At 36.3% G+C, this 16212-nt stretch overlaps 1 protein-coding gene across 2 annotated transcripts in view; it reads right to left on the bottom strand.

Annotated features, from left to right (window-relative positions):
• Window positions 1–16212, bottom strand: part of Dh44 (corticotropin-releasing diuretic hormone 44) — a 618074-nt gene that overhangs the window by 178702 nt on the left and 423160 nt on the right. The window lies entirely within an intron of this gene.

Below are 16212 nucleotides of genomic sequence, written 5' to 3'. Positions count from 1 at the left end.
ATATTATCCCTTCATCTTTGTTTTGGTCTTCCTATTGGTCTTTTTACCATCAGGTTTCCCAACAAGAATCCTGTATACTCTTCTTTCCTCTCCCATTCGTACCACATGATCTACACACCTAAGTCTTCTTGATTTAATTATTCTAATAATATCTGGACATATATAAAGATCTAAGAAAAGAAAGCAAACAACCTAAGTCAAATTCAAGCAGCAAGAGGAATACACAGAAACCAACATGGCATCCAGAAAGAGAAATCAATAGTCACACCCATAGCACAGTTTAAAAAACTACATAGCTGAAACCTTAGAGAAACATAAAACTGCAAACACAATATATCTAGATTCTTCCAAGGCATAGGATAGAGTAAAAACATGGCTTGCTTATGGACAAACTCAACAACATAGGAATAAAATAGACAAGCAATCCTTTTTTCAGTAGAAAATTCCAATTACTCAAGTAAGCTACATCATACGTAGTACATAAGAAGAGCAAATTAACATCATCAGCAGTAAACCATCATGCAACTTCTACCTGCTGAAACAACTAAGTGAGTATAATGTATCAGAAAAATGCCTACATTTCAGCCTAATTTACCTCTACATTAATAATACTACCAGAATACTAAGGCTTCAAAAGTGAACACTAAGAATAATGTTCAGACTAAAGTATAGAGCATCTTGCAAAGGATTATTACTCCCTACATCTACAAGTCAATAACAATTATTCTAAATACTACGAACTTGGACAAAATATAGTCAAATACACAACACAAGAAGGAAAATAATTACAAGTAAAACAGCAGACACTCAATATCTCAAAACAATCCGGTAAAAATATTCTACAACAAACTGCCTCATAACATAAAACTGATAAGTTCCCAAAAACATATACAAATACAATCAATAAAAACTACTTGAAAAGTGAAAACTGTCTGTAGTCTCACAGACTTGATGTAAAATAACAGCAAAACTTAGAAGCATGCACAGTCAATAGTGCTCAATTTGCATACAGTTCACATGCAAACTCTCATGAAAATGTTCAAAACAGTCTCCCAGCTCAGTTCTCATCTATACTAGGACAACAAAATCCTGCAACAAATTCTCAGAAATCCTACCTTTCCTACCCTTGCTTAAATAGCTAAAGTGCAATCTTCATACTAAAATATTGAAAAAAGGCATATCTATTTACATAAAAGTGTGTACACATGTGTTTGTCTGCGTGTACTCTTAGATAAATTGATAAAAAAGCAATATAGTTATAAATCAAAGACTATACCTAATAATATTAATTTCAAAATAAGCTGATAGAAAAAAATATAATAACTACAGTATAAGCTAGAAACATAAATTAAGAGTATTTGAAAATAAAATCCTTAGGAAAATATTTGGGACTAAAACAGATTACAAGGCAGATGAGTGGAGAAGATTACATAATTTAGAAGTACATAATTTGTATTCATGTACTTCTAAATTATGTAATCTTCTCCACTCATCTGCCTTGTAATCTGTTTTAGTCCCAAATATTTTCCTAAGGATTTTATTTTCAAATACTCTTAATTTATGTTTCTAGCTTATACTGTAGTTATTATATTTTTTTCTATCAGCTTATTTTGAAATTAATATTATTAGGTATAGTCTTTGATTTATAACTATATTGCTTTTTTATCAATTTATCTAAGAGTACACGCAGACAAACACATGTGTACACACTTTTATGTAAATAGATATGCCTTTTTTCAATATTTTAGTATGAAGATTGCACTTTAGCTATTTAAGCAAGGGTAGGAAAGGTAGGATTTCTGAGAATTTGTTGCAGGATTTTGTTGTCCTAGTATAGATGAGAACTGAGCTGGGAGACTGTTTTGAACATTTTCATGAGAGTTTGCATGTGAACTGTATGCAAATTGAGCACTATTGACTGTGCATGCTTCTAAGTTTTGCTGTTATTTTACATCAAGTCTGTGAGACTACAGACAGTTTTCACTTTTCAAGTAGTTTTTATTGATTGTATTTGTATATGTTTTTGGGAACTTATCAGTTTTATGTTATGAGGCAGTTTGTTGTAGAATATTTTTACCGGATTGTTTTGAGATATTGAGTGTCTGCTGTTTTACTTGTAATTATTTTCCTTCTTGTGTTGTGTATTTGACTATATTTTGTCCAAGTTCGTAGTATTTAGAATAATTGTTATTGACTTGTAGATGTAGGGAGTAATAATCCTTTGCAAGATGCTCTATACTTTAGTCTGAACATTATTCTTAGTGTTCACTTTTGAAGCCTTAGTATTCTGGTAGTATTATTAATGTAGAGGTAAATTAGGCTGAAATGTAGGCATTTTTCTGATACATTATACTCACTTAGTTGTTTCAGCAGGTAGAAGTTGCATGATGGTTTACTGCTGATGATGTTAATTTGCTCTTCTTATGTACTACGTATGATGTAGCTTACTTGAGTAATTGGAATTTTCTACTGAAAAAAGGATTGCTTGTCTATTTTATTCCTATGTTGTTGAGTTTGTCCATAAGCAAGCCATGTTTTTACTCTATCCTATGCCTTGGAAGAATCTAGATATATTGTGTTTGCAGTTTTATGTTTCTCTAAGGTTTCAGCTATGTAGTTTTTTAAACTGTGCTATGGGTGTGACTATTGATTTCTCTTTCTGGATGCCATGTTGGTTTCTGTGTATTCCTCTTGCTGCTTGAATTTGACTTAGGTTGTTTGCTTTCTTTTCTTAGATCTTTATATATGTCCAGATATTATTAGAATAATTAAATCAAGAAGACTTAGGTGTGTAGATCATGTGGTACGAATGGGAGAGGAAAGAAGAGTATACAGGATTCTTGTTGGGAAACCTGATGGTAAAAAGACCAATAGGAAGACCAAAACAAAGATGAAGGGATAATATAGAGATGGACCTAAAGGAAATTGGTAGGGAAGGAAAGAAGTATATAGATCTTTCTCAGGACATGGACAGATGAAAGGCATGTGTTGCTGCAGCCATGAAACTTCGGGTTTAAGAAGGATAGAGAGTTAGTTAGTTATACATTAAATAAGCATAATATTTGGATTGTACGTAGAGAATATAACAAATGTACAATGCATTGTGCGAAAACTGTCAACTTTGCATTATAAGCAGAAAATTAAACCAGTTTGCCCTAGAAATACATTTTAAGAATAGCCCAAAATAGCATGCGTAATAGAAAATTAAGAAAACTTTCTGATGCATAAAAGTACTGACTAGTGCTAAATGAATCAATTACTGTAAAATATTATTCTCTGATTCAAGTAATTTAACTGTATCTTTTGTGTGTAAAATATAATTGTTAGTTAAACTGATAAGTACAAATATTAACTTTATACGCCTTTATGCACTCTAAATAACATAACTTTGATATATAAATTAGTAACAATTTGTTAAAATTAAGTTAAAGTGTAGAATTGTTTTCTTAAATAAATATAAAGTAGTAAAAATACTAAACAAATAATTTCTTCTTTTCCTATTTAAAGAATGCCAAGCAGTGTAAACCAGTTGTTAGTGGCTAAATAACATAAAATTTGAAGGCAGTAACAATATTTTTAAAAAATACTGTTTTTTACCTAACTTTGTGAATTAAATACTAGTACATTTTGTCAAATTATAAATAAAATATACCTATTTCTTTGATATTTGTACTAAATTGAAGAAAATGTTACTAAAACTTGGCTAGTACAGCAAATCTTAGACTTTTAGCTTTATTTGTCAGTAACTGGATATAATTGTAACTTGTTAATCTCGCCAAACACAATTTTTACCTCAATTTTGGAAGCTAGCTGAACTTTAGCGTTTCGAATTACATATAGTGAAGGCCTCTATAGTGGAAAAATACACCCAGTCTGTAAAAATTTGGAAATGTTGTCTCCTTCTCTGTCGAACCAGACCAGGAGTGTTCTCAGGTGTTTCAATATATTTCTTAACATAACTAACTTTTTAAAAATGCAGGTAGCTTAGTTTGTATAGCGCTAGGCTTTTAACCTATCTGTCCAGGGTTCAAGTCCCTGGCAGGGTTGTTACAATTTTAGATTTTGTCATCGGATCTTGTGCAGACTTCAAATTTCATAAGTTATAAGCAATCTAAGTTAATTTTGGGAGTGGGCCAAATTGGTTCCTCATATAAAAAGCAATGACCAAATTGGTCGTAGCGCCTATGACCCTACTTGGGTTCATCCTCCAAAACATCTGCTTCGAGTCTCCGATGCCATGGTGGAGCCCGTTCAGGTTCTACCGCCCACAAGTGCGTTCCTTCGCCAATCCAGCGAAGGTGAGAATAATAGAGCGCAACCCTCTATATATACATTCAGCTCACTGTTGGTCACCCCTTGATCTAGTTATTTTCATGCAATCACCTACATTTAGTGAATTTTGCCGTCTTTCTGTTTGATCTGTTAAATAAGCCAGTCAATAAAAATATACTTACATAGAAAAATCCTGATATAGTTGGATTCTCAAAAATATGTACAATCAGTGTTCTTGATACATTTAGCACCTGAGATAGTATAAATCAAAATCTAGTTAGTGTTGGCATGTGTGCTTCTGGTTCATGTAGTTACTTGAAAAAGCAAATATTGGTTGTGTAAAAAATAGCCTCCTTGTGAAACAATGAAAAATTAACATTATATCCTCATAGCATTAGTTGCAACTGCTTCTTGCAGATTAACAAAGCTCTGGCGTGTGGTCCAACGTCACCTATAATCCTTTGTAAGGTTCGTGTTGTCCTATAAATTGTCGATATACATGGTAAGTCCCTAGTTACAGCCTAAGCTTTTAGCTTCAATAAATGTATTTAGTCCTCGGAGACATATATTGATCTTAGAGTAAAAATAAACCTCGTATAATAAACCAAATGGAAATAACCCAAGTGTTGATGCACCCAAAGAAGCCAGTAATACTTCAAAAATACCTTGAAAAAGGCTATAAAGCTAAATAATTCTTCTAGAATAGTAAAAAAGTTTGGAAAGTGGACCTAGGCCCCTAAGCCGTCTGTTAACTTCGTATTGTAATTATATTGTTAAATTGTTATATGTAAGGGGAAAAAACAATATTAGTAAGCGTCCAAATATGGACCCTCGGTAAAGGGGTTTCAGACCTCATAGACACATCATAATTTTCGTTACACTAGAAAATTGCCCTCGTATAAAAGCAAATAGTTGAAATGTTAAACATTTCGTGTACTTTATCCAGTAAGCCTTAGCTAGAAATACAATAAATGCGTTACAGACATAAAAATTAAGCAAGCTTTGATATTCTAGTGGCACATAATAAGTATAAAATATCCTTTAAAATACTCTGACAAATAGTTCTGGGTTGTCGGAGATCAAAATTTTCAAGTCCTCTCTCCTCTCTCCTGCATAAATAGGCTCTAGAATTCACTAAGCCTCAAAATAATATTGGGTACATAAAATAAAAAGCAGATGGAGAGTGATGCTGATCACATCTCCAAACAGCAAAAACAAAAGTATATGGATGGAGCCCTACCTGATATATTTAGGAAATATTACCTAGTATAAAAGTAACAAAATACTCAGCAAACTCTAAAATAAACAAACTTTCCTACGTGGCAGACGTAACCTGCCCTAAATAAATACATATAGAAATACAGAACCAAAAATAGCATAGTGAAAATCAGTAAACCCTAATAATAATAATAATAATAATATATTCTGTGGCTTACATTTTAGCTGAAAGTACTTTTTTTTAGTGTTTTTGAAAAAATTAAATAAATACTAAACTCTAAGTTAAAAATTTGTAAATGTATATATGATACAAAACAAAATAAATAAAAATTAATACATACCCTGCAAAAAATTAATAAAAAAGTTGAAAACCTCTCTTTGTGCATCCAAAATATAATAACAAATCCTTCCTGACTGGATTAAATTGTGTTATTTGAGTAATAATAAGCCTAAACTTGTAAAATAAAAGGGTAGAACTTGTCAAAACATACTTTTGCATCCAAAATATAATTCAAAACACATCTAAATTGTGTTATTTGAGTAAACTAGAGAATAATCCTGTAAACTTGGAAAATCTCTCTCTCTCTCTCTCTCTCTCTCTCTGTGTGTGTGTGTGTGTGTGTGTGTGTGTCTTTGAGAGTCCAAAATGTAATAAAAAAACACGTTCAAATCGTGTTATTTGAGTAAATATTAGGCTAAACTTGAGAAATAAACAAAAAAAAATTGAAAACTCACACTTTGTGTGTCGAAAATATAACTAAAAGTCTTTCCTGAACAGATAGAATTGTGTTATTTGAGTAATAATAAGCCTAAACTTGTGAAATAAACAGATAGAAGTTGAGAACACACACTTTGTGTGTCGAAAATGCGACTAAAAGTCTTTCCTGAACAGATTGAATTATGTTATTTTGGTAATAATAAGCCTAAACTTGTGAAATAAACAGATAGAAGTTGAGAACACACACTTCGTGTGTCGAAAATGTAACTAAAAGTCTTTCCTGAACAGATAGAATTGTGTTATTTGAGTAAAAAAAATAGGCATAAAGTTGTAAAATAATAAGTTAAAAGTTGAAAAATGTCTTTGTGAGTGCAAAATTTAATAAAAAATGTTGCCTGATTAGTACAAATAGTGTTATTTTGGTAAAAAATTAACATAAAGTTGTAAAATAATAAGTTAAAAGTTGAAAAATGTCTTTGTGAGTGCAAAATTTAATAAAAAATGTTGCCTGATTAGTACAAATAGTGTTATTTTGGTAAAAAAATTAATATAAAGTTGTAAAATAATAAGTTAAACGTAGAAAAAAATGTCTTTGTGAGTCCAAAATTTAATAAAAAATGTTGCTTGAATAGTACAAATAGTGTTATTTTGGTAAAAAATTAATATAAAGTTGTAAAATAATAAGTTAAACGTTGAAAAAAATGTCTTTGTGAGTCCAAAATTTAATAAAAGTGTTGCCTGAATAGTACAAATAGTGTTATTTTGGTAAAAATAAAGATAAGCTGTGAAAATGTTTGACATAAAGTCAAAGTTTGGTAAAAAAATAAACTCAAATTAAGTTAAATAGGACACAGTAACATACATTTACTACCTAAATCAATAATCAAAGGGTCCTAGGTTCGTTACCCCGTGATAAAAAAAATGGTGAAAACTGTAGGCCCCGTCCCTAATAGCTCTCCCTTCTTCATAGTACAGATAAAAAAAACCTGCGCTAAAGCGTCCTGTGCCTTGGAGGCAAACCTGAGCGGAATATTAATTGGCGGCGGGAACCGCATAGCTTCAGAGATTTGACCCTTGCTGCGCATTCTCAGACATCCTTTGTTGTCTGGTTGAATACCTCCCCTGCCCTACAGTATTGCATAGCTTTCCCCTGTTCTTGCGTTCTAGTTCACCTTGAACTCCTTCCCATCATCCTTTGTTCTAGTGTTCTCGGTAACCTTGGCATACTTTGACAGAAACATGTCGTAGCATGCAAGCGACGCTCAGTTTAAAAAAAAATTTGACCCTTGCTGCGCATTTCCAGACATCCTTTGTTGTCTGGTTGAATCCCTCCCCTGCCTTACTACAGTATTGCATAGCTTTCCCCTGTTCTTGCGTACTGGTTAACCTTGGAAAAACCGGTTCTGAATATCTACCGACGCGTTCTCTGATTGGTCAATCGGGTTCCTTCTTTGTCCTGACGTTGTGACGTCATTTGACCTTGACCGCACATCTCCCAAATTCCTTTCTCGTCTACCTGCGCGGAATATTAATTCATTCTCTCTGTCTGGCATCAGAGCGGAGTCAAAATTCGGAGACAGTATTCTGTCTAGCGTGTTGCACCATCGTGTTTCATAACATGATGAAATTATTACATAGTACTAATTAATAATATTACATATCGTGGGTTCGAGTACCGGGACCGTCCCCAATCGTAATTGGACCTGTACCTACACCCATTACCACCGTTCATAGCGGTTCATAAACCATAGAAAACTTATTTTCAATATTATAAACATTAATATTATCGATTTATACATTACATACTTTGCAGTAATGAATATAAAACCATATGCATAGCGTTTAGTACCTCTAATTACCTTCTATATACATATTTTTCATAAAATAAATAATTATATATTCATAAAAAGTTATAAACATGCAAATAAATAAATGTAAAGTATTCTAAGTACATGCTAATGAATTCTAAGTACATGCGAATTAATTAAAACCCGTGCAAATTAGTTATAAGTACATGCGAATAAATTGCGAATATTAAACGCCCGAGGGCACAAACAGTCCTTGGCGGTGATACCATCTACTACCATGTATTTGACAGTATTACAGCATAATGAAAATGACCATGCCAGTATGTCGAAGAACCACTGCGTAAGAAGCGAAAACCTGTCAAAGTGTGTGTTCAAAGTGGTGGCCGTCAGCTGCGATACAGGCAACGAGGCGGCCACGCAAAGATCGTTGCACAGAATGTAGAATCTCGTAGGGAATGTCCCTACAGGCCGCAGTAATGCGGTGTTGCATATCCTCTGTAGTTGTTGGCACATCCCGGTAGACAATGTCCTTCAGCTTTCCCTACAGGAAAAAGTCTAACGGTGTCAAATCTGGGGAACGAGCCGGCCATTTGACAGGCCCTCCACGTCCAATCCAACGATTTGGAAATGTATTTTCCACACATGCTGTAGCGCGTCTTGCACTGTGAGCTGGGCACCCGTCATGTTGGTACCACATTTCCCTCCTTGTCTGAAGTGGTATGTCCTCCAATAGTACAGGCAGTTCATGTTGTAAAAACTGTATGTATCGGTCAGCATTCAGTGTCCCTTGTATAAAAAAAGGGCCAATGAGATGTTCACCCACTATACCACACCTCACGTTCACACTCCATGGGCGCTGGCGTTCCACTTGGCGAAGCCAATGTGGATTTGTCACCGACCAATAGTGCATGTTCCTTAGGTTGACATTTCCATGATTGGTAAAAGTTGCATCGTCAGTGAAGAGGATACGTGACAAATCGGGTGTGTCGTGTCGTAACATCCATGAGCAAAACCGAACACGGTCCACAAAATCATTCCCGTGAAGTTCCTGATGGAGGGAGATATGATATGGGTGAAACTTGTGTGTGTGCAGAATGCGCAATACACTTCGCTGACTCATCCCAGCATCCCTGGCAATTTCACGGGAGCTAACGTGCGGATTCACAGCAACAGCGGCGAGAACATTTGTTGCACCTGCCTCACCTGTAGTTGGCTTGTTCCGCACACGTGCTCGTGGTGTTACACTTCCGGTGTCTCTTAATTTAATAAATAACAAGTCAAGTGGGCCACTTGTTCGTTTGTTTACATATTTTCACATGGCCATATCTTCGTTCCTATGTGCAGTAGATGCATGAGACCAACGGCGTTGTGTTTCTCTGCGTGTGCTCTTTTATATTATGCATGTTATTGTATATCGTTCCATTAAAAAAAATATGACTTTGCTCCAGATTCCCCATTTGTCGATATTTTTCGACCCACCCCATACCTCCGATTTACGAGCCCCATTTGATATTATTGTTTCCCGCAAACCTCACATCGCTACTGTTTCTGGTTTCTTCGCTATTTCAGGTGGTACTTTTAGGTGCCTCACGCGGTATATATATATATACACACATATATATGTGTAATATACTTTTCCAAACAGTGACTCCGCTCATCGAAAGTTTGGTACGACCTGATACACCCGAAACTGAGTCCCCCTCACCTCAATTTAAGTAGTAGAGTCCTCAATTTAGATGCGACAGGTAATGATGTTTTCTTATAAGTTACATACTTGACAGGAAATTCATATTTTTTTCTTATTTTACGTCGATTCTTTCCCTGTACAGACTAATCGCGACCATGAAGATGAATGATGTTAAATGACATCGATGGAGGGTTACTCGCAATAGGATCGCTGAGGTCAGGACTCAAGCTTGGAACCCTTTGTGAGGTTAGCGGTTGACTACTCACCCGTATATTGAGGTGGCAGGCACCGGTTAATCAGTTGGTTATAATCTTGACTTTGTTGCCAGTTTGTATCCATATCTTAGGGCATTAACCCCTTCTTTCTCTTCGGTCAGCAAACTAAAGAATGGGTTTGATTAGAGCTAGCATCCAACTGCAGAGAACATTGGGATGTGATATGAATGCTTCTTGTTCCAACTATAAGACTAAAACAAAATCATCATACAAACTTACTTCATTTATTCCTGACAAAGTTTGACAATCTTTTTGCTCATACAGCTGGACCTGCAGCTTAAAGCAGGATCTCAACCCCTGCAAAGAGCCCATGATGAAATCGAAACCGCCATTACTTGATAAAGCGACAATGTCACCCGCAACGCCAGCGCAGAAGTCTTCATTTGTTTCTCAAAATGAGCATCACTTACTAGATTGTGCCCAACTCAATAGCTACAGCCTATTACTATCCGTTTTCAGGGAGCCTACCTCCCATTCATCAGTTTGTTTTGAATGGGCGGTGTTAATGTCTTTCATCCGTCTTAACCCTTTCGAACCTGCCGTCATTTCCAACGGCAAGTGAACGTGTTAAAGCTCTTACATAATTAAGACAATAATGTTAATAGCAAGTCTGAAGATCATACCATCAGTTCATGAATAGTAATAGAAATCTCATTCTATTTTTTACATGCCACTTTGATGTACTGTTTAAAAATGTCTTTCCAATGTATACATAGAGAGTGAGGAATTTCAATACGCATGTTTAATTGTTACACTGCTGTTTCAAATGTAACACCACTAATTTTCTTCATTATATCACTATCAAAATTAACATGTTATTCTTCAAGACATTTTGGTCTTGCTTACATTTTGTTTATTTAATTCGCACTCAACTCATTTCAGTATTCCACGCATGTAGCTTTTAAGGAGCTTATATTACTCATAAAATATCCTTTCATCCAATTGAATCGCACAAATTCGTTCACATTTCAAGTTAAAGCCAGTTTTGGGGACAGTTTGTTAGGATCTAGCAAATAAATATGTACTCATTTGTATTAACAGGATTGAAAATTTCAAACTTTCCCATGAATTTGACACCTTATTCTCACAGCTAATGCAGCTATGACAATCCTAAATTATTTTTTTATGAAGTGACACATGCGCGTGGCGAATGCACTTCGTTCTACCTTAAGCGGTACGCAACCCACTGAACATCCCTGTATGGCCAGGTTGCATAGACGCACGGGGCATCCCGATTAGTTGTTATATTCTATACCAATGGTTCTCAAACAATGGTACGCGTACCCGCAAAGGTACATGAACGACTTAAAGAGGGTACGCGATCAGCTCGGAAGAGAAATGACGAGAATACCCACATTTTTGCTGCAAGTGTGTAGAGGAGATTTCATTGTTTCAGACTTAACGCTCAACAGGAAAATATGGCGTTTTTGTCACTGACACTCTTCGTTTCATGTGTTTTGAAATAAAATACTCGTTCGAAATCTCTACCCATTTCATTCTTCAACTCAAAAGCCCACAGACATTTATTAAAGTGTAGAAACGTCAAGAGTGCGACTGCGAAAAGTACCGAAATAGATTAAATTTGGAGACGAATCTCCGCTTGAAAGTTTCAAGTGCACAACCAGACATCAAGAAACTGTGTCAGGCTATGCAGGCACATAATTTTCATTAGAAATACTGAGGATTTACAACAAAACTCCAAAATTGTGCTTGACAGTTTGTTTACAAACTTAATTTTGTTCTTAATTTCTTTCCATAACTAGAAAAATATATAAAAATTATAGTTTTTTATATATTTCGTAACACACATGCTTCACATTTTAATTTTTATAACTAAGCATACAGCCCGAATGCGATTTTGCTCTATTGTAGATACTGTCGTACATGCCTCCAACATGTCAAGAAAACATACCAATCAGGAAACCAAAAAAAGTCCCAAAACCCTAGGGGGGAGGGGGTACATTAGACGTTTTGTTACGACCAAAGGGTACAATGAGAGAAAAGTTCGAGAACCGCTGTTTTATACAGTACAGTATCGCATACGATGTACGTAATTCTGTCTAATTGCTCTCGAATATTGAATAAACCCTTCGATGTATTCCATATTAAGTACTTTTTTCTCTTGTGGCAGATGGCAACGCCTCTTTATGTCGATTATTAAGGTAGATAAATGCTATAAAAGACACCATCATGAACAAGTGTTTTTGGCTCCGTGTACTTATGAAGAATGAAAACATTCCCTTTCGAAATTTACGTTTTCACTAATCACACTTTTGGAAATTTTTGATTCCACACCATCTGCTTTGTGCTAATAGAGGTAACATGATATGACATCAATATGCACTAAATAATTTCGGACTCGTATACAATATGCAGTTGTCAGGGACGTTATGTTTTCCTTCTTTCCGTCTGTATCCTTTATTCTTACTTCTTCTGATCTATTGCAATTGGTGCGTATAATTATCTGTTTTATCGTATCTTCTACAATTCTTATCAACTCTTATCTTTCAATTCTTTCAACATATTTATCCTTCTTTCCATTTTCCCATCTGTGATGCCTTTCATTAATTAGTTCAGAAACATGGCCTAGTCAGTTATTGTCGTAAACGTTACTTTGTGATAAACTCTACTACCAGTGTCTTTAAGACTATTGTCTATGTTTTGTTAATCGCTCCAGGCAAGACATATAACTAGTTAGCTGTACATTCTTGTGTGCTTTAATATCTTTCGCGCATAAACAATGACTTGTCAGCCGAACTACATATGTATGCAAAGATAGTATTGCAGCAATCATCAGGACGTTGGTGGGAATTGCCATAGGCGGAGTTCTGGAGGGGCCAGGGGGGACCTGCCCCCCCCCCATCTTAAAAAATACTAAAAAAATAACACATGATTAAGTTTAATTACTACATTTTTGTTATGAAGCCATACCGCAAATCTTGACGTTTGGCATGATGGCATATGCGGTAATTGCGCCGCAATAGCGGGTCTTAGACAATTTGATTGTTGTGTACATTTTGAAGAAAGAAAACCGAAAATGAATTTGTGTTGAGTCAACAGTTACTGCTGAGGCATCAAAAGAACTTTTCGATTTAATTTTTCTAAAATTTCTGAAGCTTACTATTGCACGTAACTTGTTTAAAGTAATACGAGTATTGTATCAATAAAAAAATAATTAAATTCAAAATGCAATAATTGTATTGTTTTGCTTCCTTTAAAACTCACAACCAATATACTAATTAATATTTGTTTACTTAATCGAGGAAATTTAACATTTTCAAATCTAAAAGGCCTAGAACTCAGTGTTTTTAAGTTGTTGTTTTTTAATTTCCGGGGGAAGGTCTCCGGACCCCTTATAAGCAAGGGGATATTCAACAACCCTCAGGTACATCATATGCTTCCCACAGAGTCTGCCCCCCCCCCAAAGCAAAAGCCCAAACTCCGCCCATGGGAATTACAGAACCAGTTGTGTGCCTTTCTTGTAATCGTATAGCGGGGCAGGCGTCGTTGGTGAACATTTTAACTGTTTACAAAAATTGCTGTCCGTTTCTCCGTGACTGATTAGCGTTTTCAATACACGCGAGGTTCAAAAACAGGACTTTTAGAGGGCAACATGTCAACTTCATAAGTTCTGAGTGACGGAGCGAGTCACTCTGGTGTGAGTGGCCACAGATTCTAGGAAAAATGCATTTTGATGTTCACGTTGTTATAACGTGATTCCAATAAAAAATTATTAACCAATAATAGGAAGTTCAAATATTATATGAGGAAAATATTACACTGAAATGTGTTAAATTTTATTTTCCATTTCATGTCATAATATGATGTGGTAACAATTAAAAATCACAACCTAATTAGGAGTATCGTGTATTGCGATGTAAGGGGTGACCCCGGAAAAATACTCAAAATGTCAACTTCACTTCCGCGTAGTGGAATGGACTACATTGTGCAGATAAAGAGGCTCTGCCGTCTGAACTCACATCCTGTATAATCCTCTGTGGGAAATGAGTTGCGTGCTGTCCATTTGTGTTTGTGATTTTCCTTTCATCAAATTTCATCTTGTCATCATTCATCCTCATCCCACCCAGACAAAATGCACGAGCAAATTTCGTGATAAAAATAAAATGAAAGGATATAGATAATGACGAATATGGCGTGAAGCCCTTGAAGATTCAAATTCATTATCTCTAGTGGCGGAACGCACTCTACCTGCCGTGTAAGGAATGATTTTTTTGATAAGGCACCTCACTTCCATGTAGTACACCTCAGTTAACTAATTCTTGAGGCTAACGAGGCTCAGACGCCTACACCCACAAGTCAGTATAATCATCAAATTTCATCAATTCATCTTACCGCCATTCATCCTCACCCTCGCGGTTAGCCAAAAGTGGCAAAGAAAAAGCAAGGTAAAATCATTCAAATCAATCAATCAACCAACCCCTGGTTCATGGAACTCTGTAGTGGATTTATTTAAGGCGTCCCGGGTTCGATACCCGGTGGAGGCACATAGTGGTTCGGATCTCACTTTAAACTGTAGGTCCAGGCCCGATTAGCCTTACTGTGCATAAACTGGACTTAAAACACCAATTCAATCAATCAATCAATCTGTAGTGTATTTTTTTTACTATATTTCACATTAATACATGATATTTGATTGATTTGGATTATTTTGCTTCGTTTTTCTGACACTTTTGGCTAACCGTGATGATGATGAATGGTGGTAAGGTATAATTGATGATAGAACAATCATAAACACAAATGGACGACACGCATCGCAAACCGCACAGAGGATTATACTGACTTGTCGACGCAGGCGCCAGAAATTCGTTGGCCTGCAAGAATCAGTTAACTGAGGTGTACTACATGGAAGTGAGGTGCCTTATAAAAATATCACCCCTTACACCACAGGGGTTCGTAGAGTGCGTTCCGCCACTAGAGATAATGAACTTGAAAGGGTTCACGCATATTCACGCATGTCCTTTCATTTTATTTTTATCACGAAGTAAGCTTTTGAATTTTGTCAGGGTGGGCCACCCTGATTTTAGATGGAACCCGGCCCACTTTGCCCCTCCCTTGGCGCCGTCCCGGACAGATTTTTCCACCGCACATGTCGTTACATGTTATAAGTGATTTTATATCGTGCCGTTTTTCTTAGCGTGTCATTGAGAAATCGACAAACAAATGCATTCCTTTAGAAGCTAATACCTCCGCCAATTCCTCATTCATTGTGTTCTCGTCCCCCAATCTACACAAGCATGGAGTAAAGCCGTAATTCAATTTTCTTGTTGCTCTCCTGCAACGGCTGCCACTTGCGTCAGCATAAGGACCGGTATCTCCCTCTAAGACGACTGCCTCACCCTCCTTCACCCTTCCCCGCCCGCCTCTCCCGACTTCGCGAAGATTAATCAACAATTCCGTTTCCACGGCAACACCGAAAGACGTTTAGGCAAAAATAAATTCGCTCTTCGCTTAATCTGGTGTCGAGGCCGAAGAACGAGATGATTAATTTGTAACTTTTCCCCGCACTCGAAGTTTCGGGAGAGCCCTCGCTCGCCCCCTTCGCCTCGCGACACGGCAGATTTCCCGCGCATGCGCACGCAGCCTCCCTTTTCGGTCCGAGGGTAAAAACGAAAGGACACCTTCTCTCCTATATTCCGAACGACGGCCGCGACATCTGGTACACATAGATCGTCACTTGTCATGTAATTCCGTTCGGTGTCTATTTTAGGGTTTACTGGAAACCAGGCTTTGGCTCCCTTCCATCACCCCCTCCCCCCCTTTCCTCTTAATTAAAGAATTGGCATGTTTTTATTCGAGCGCATGCCTCGCATTGAATTTTGAATTAACTCTACTCACAACAGTCGTTAGGTCTATGATTTATATCCATCTGGGAACATCTTGCAAACTCTTCTCCAAATTGATCGTGTTTTCCGAGCACTCTCATGAGTTGTGGTTATGAAGCAGAGGAGATTTTTCCGTCTCAATTAAACTAGTAATTATGTACTAAATCTGCAAGTGAGATGGGATGCGAGATTATACCTACGTTACGATCGCTTTACATTCCATTGCCATCAAACATTAGTTCGACATCTGCATCGTAATGAACTCAATAAATTGAGATTCACAGCCGATGCAGTTACGAAAGAACCATATTTACAGGCAAACATGCGTTGCTAGTATCTGGGAATTATGTGCTTTGAACAAAAGTTTACAACTATGAAGAAAATGGGATTT

This window comes from Lepisma saccharinum, chromosome 26 (genome assembly GCF_977018435.1).
Source record: "Lepisma saccharinum chromosome 26, izLepSacc3.1, whole genome shotgun sequence".
Lineage (NCBI taxonomy): Eukaryota > Metazoa > Arthropoda > Insecta > Zygentoma > Lepismatidae > Lepisma > Lepisma saccharinum.
The sequence above is the reverse complement of the archived record's forward strand: the minus strand, read 5'-3'. Positions and strand labels throughout refer to the sequence as shown.